The 4,028-nt window shown below is 41.3% G+C and overlaps 1 long non-coding RNA gene across 1 annotated transcript; it reads right to left on the reverse strand.

Moving 5' to 3' along the window:
- Positions 1-2,042: 2,042 nt before the first annotated feature.
- On the reverse strand, positions 2,043-4,028 carry LOC148332490 (uncharacterized). The gene is made up of 2 exons (XR_015844680.1): positions 3,909-4,028; positions 2,043-3,224 (listed from the first exon to the last, which is right to left on the reverse strand). It is a non-coding gene; the product is annotated as an uncharacterized LOC148332490 (long non-coding RNA).

The following is a 4,028-nucleotide window of genomic DNA, read 5'->3' on the forward strand; positions in this document are numbered from 1 at the left end:
ACCCCCTTTATGACACGAAGACCCTTTTTTCCCCAAAGTTCGGCGTTTGTCTTAGTCATCATACTTCTTTTCCCATCCCCCTCGCAGATAGAAAAAGGAAGACGGGAGAGACAGGAAGACGATACAGTGTCCTTGCTGAGGCATTGTCAGCAAACATCAGGAAGTCTTCTCTACATGTATGCAGCTCCACCTCGGGTAATGGATTCCTATTTATTGAATGACACTCTTCGAGTCTATTTGCCCCTCTCCTTAAAACACGTTTCTGGGAAAGTCTGGCCAAGTTCAAAGTGGAGGTCAAATTTCACACAGTCTAGTCCAATCAGTTCATCCAGCGAAGTCAGGGCCCAAGGCAATGAAGTGCTGTGCTATATGTCCTACTTAAGTCCACTGCTGTCCAAGTCCAGCCCAGCAGTCTGGCCCAGTTCACCCTCCAAACTTCTCATCAACTCAACTTGTGGAAAAGAAAAGGAAAAGCAGCCAGAATACAACTTAGTCAGCACATTTTCACCCCGTGCTTCGTTTCCTTCCTGCAACATGGTTTCTCGTGACAACGGGGTTAAAGGTCAACATGTGTGTGTGTAAAGATGCAATCATTGGACTATAGATCACAATGACAAAATGTGGGTGGGCTTCAGTTTTCTGCTGAGGACGCAAACACTCACACCGAGCAGCCATCCCATTTGTGTCATTGATCCTTACAACTGTTTATTACAACCGATAGTCAATGTCGCCCAGTGCGAGAAAAACTTTCAACCGCCGTTTCAGCCACTGGAAGTGCAAAAAAAAAAAAACATTTGAAAGCAAATATAGCCAAGAATTATTCTCAAATGGCTTCAGGTGCTTGGCGCTGGTGATTAAATCGGAGCACCACACTGCAATGAAGTCAATGTCAACGCTTTGATCGAACTAAAACTTCACATTGATCGAGGCCAAGTGCGGCAGTTCCTTCCAATCGCATTTATATAAATCCAAATCCTCCCCATGCGTCTTTACGCAAATGAAACGAGTTGATCAAACTTTGCGCAGTTTGTGTCAAATGAGTCCAACTAGACGTGCAGTCGAGAGCATGGCGGAATTCTATCGAGTCCTCGACAAGTGATGAGGAAATAGGAGTCTATCGATCGGGGTTGGAGGATGAGATTTCCGATAGAAAAAGGATACAATCTCATTGTACAATGGGAGGAGGGTGTGACAGAGTGGCCTATATATACGCCATAGCAGAGAGTCAATAGTCGGGACAAATGATTGTGTGGCCCCATAGGCAATCTATGCCACTAATTCCTGTGTGCAGTGGCCGCATTTGTCACAGGGATCTCTTGATTGTATGTTTTGAATAAAACTGCATAAAGCTGCTTTCCATCTGCTTCCACAGCTTAAGTGAGCGGCGGCATTGAGGCCAATTCAACTCTTTTAAAACACCAAAAAAAAAAAAAAAACACCCTCTGTGCCCCCTCCCTGAATTTGGGAGACTTCCACAATTGTTAATACTTACAGTAATTGTAGGGATAAGACTGGTTGGGTTGGAGTCATGGCCACCAAAGTTGCCTCTAAATCAGGCGTGGGCAAACTACGGCCCGGGGGCCACATGTGGCCCGTTAAACGTTTTAATCCGGCCCGTCAAACTTGAGAAAAAATTAAATGAATAAACCTTGTTAATGTTTTATTTTAAGATATTTTGCTGGAATGCTTCTGTTCACTCCCATTTAAAATTAAATTGATCTTTTTTCCATTTCAAATCATTTTTGATGAGGTGAGGTCCTGGTCCGGCCACTCTGTCAAATTTTGGAAGCCATTGTGGGCCCCCCCAATCAAAAAGTTTGACCACTTCTGCTCTAAATTGAGATTAACATCCCCAAATGCAACCTGCCTTTCAACAAGTCACTTTAACTCCCCCCCCCTCCAAAAAACGTGGCTTAAATCAGCGATATCTTCGAAAATATTGGAACATCCAAAAGAATCGTCAATGATGTTTTTGTTTGTGTATGGTGCTACTAATAGTTATGCTTTGTAGCAAAATTGTAGGGAGGTCTTTATTTTGGGACTTTATGTTATAACCCAGACATATTGTTTTATTTGTCGTGGGCAGAGCTTGACATGAATGTGTTGTGCTCAGCTGTGGCGAGTGTTTTCCCAGAGTTACTAGCCACTCAGCATTTTTCCGAGCCACAATTTTACTGTCGAATAATAGGGGTTAAGCGCAACCAACTTGCACATTTGGTCAAACAGGCTGAAGCACTTCAAAACAACTGCAGAAATAATAAACAAACTGTTTTTTTGTTCTACAGATGTCCTCAATGTTTAGGCGTTGTGTTGATTTACAGAATATTCTATCAGATGTAAAGAAAAGTCGATAAATTGGATGTATTAAAAGCGGATGTCATGTCAAGAATCCACTTTGCAGCAATATGTTCATCTAGATTTCAAATAAGATCAGGTAAATAAAAAGCGAAAATTCTGTGTTGAAATTAAGTGCTTAGATTCAGACAGAAAGAAAAAAAAAAAAACATTAACCGCTAACCATTAAATCACCATGCAGCCCATGTTTTAAATTAAAAATCTTTCATGCCAGCCCTAGAAAAAAAAAACTGTACTCATTCCACAGATCCATCATGTGACACCACCCTCGTACCACCAGATTTTTTTTTTTTTTTGCAGACTTTGAAAAAAATTGATTTATTATTAACAGCCGCAGAGCAGGATAGATTTGAGCCAGCAATCTCACCTACCAGATGTAGTGAATTACGATATGATGGACTACTTTTTTATTTTTTTTTCCCCAAGACAAGAAACTTTGAACGAATTCCCGTCGAAAAATGTCCAAGAAATTGACATGCATCTCAAATATATCATATTACAGGACATTGACGTTCTATACTGTATATTGCACTCTGTGTGAATGATCTAGAACTTTCGGAGGAAAATAAAGCCTCTGAGGATTTCATTACCTTTGCATTGTATTGCCCTGCGCAGAACATGAAGACTATAATCGATTGTTTCACAAATCCTGTGAAACCTACTTGTTTGCAAAACATCCGAGTCGGCGAGCATCTGTGCATGTCAAAGACGTATAGAGTTCAATTATTTCCTCATGTTGCTCCCTCTGAATGCAATCGGACTTTCCCAGCCAACTCAGGAGCTCACGCCACAGACCAATCCATCACCGGCTTTTTCCTTCCACCGTTGCACTTTTGTTCAGGACTTCATTGAGTCTCTGTCCCTGAATCCTAAAAAAAAAAAAAAAAAACGATTGGCAAGCGAGCGGGAAGAGGAATGATAAAACAACAACATCATGCGACGTGTGTTTTATTTCCTTCAAACAGGGGTGGGAACGAGTTCATCAATTATCTATAGAACTTGTCCGTATTGAGGTCGCGGGTGAGTTGGAGTCACCTAAACGACTTCGGGTGGGGGGGGGACTCGGAGATGGGCCATGTAATTTTTTCATCCTATTTAAAATTTATAGGCATTTCTTACATTTAAAAAAAAAATTAAAAATAAAATAAAAAACCATGCTATATTTTCTGGTTATTTTTTTTCAAGAAAACCTTAAATCAAAGGCATGGGATGAAAAAAAAAAACATTTAAAAAGTTTTTAACCAGGTTTCAAAGCATTTCCACCAAGTCGGTGCTTATTCTATGGGCGAGCAGCACACCAGCTAAATGCAGCTTCACCATGTTTACTTTGAACTCTGAACTCCACCGATTGACCCATGTCTGCGGATCATAGAGGCCCGCAATGTCAAGGTTTGCGTGGAGGTTGAAGAGGACCCAAATGCATGGAAGTTAGACAGGAGTAACTTAAAAGAGTATTTAATGTGACGAAAACAAAAAGGCAATCAAGGCACTAGGAACAAGTAAAACATCAAAAGTACAAAATAACACGGCTCAGAAACCCCACAAGGACTCACCTTCTCTTGACAAGGAGAGACAGGCGGGAGGACACCGGACAGCAAACAAGGAACTAAATACAAACAAAGTAACGAGACAACGAGGAACACCTGGACAAGACACGAAGGGTTGGAGGGAGC

This window comes from Idiotropiscis lumnitzeri, chromosome 8 (genome assembly GCF_059441095.1).
Source record: "Idiotropiscis lumnitzeri isolate Australia: NSW breed Sydney's pygmy pipehorse chromosome 8, RoL_Ilum_1.0, whole genome shotgun sequence".
NCBI classification, from domain to species: domain Eukaryota; kingdom Metazoa; phylum Chordata; class Actinopteri; order Syngnathiformes; family Syngnathidae; genus Idiotropiscis; species Idiotropiscis lumnitzeri.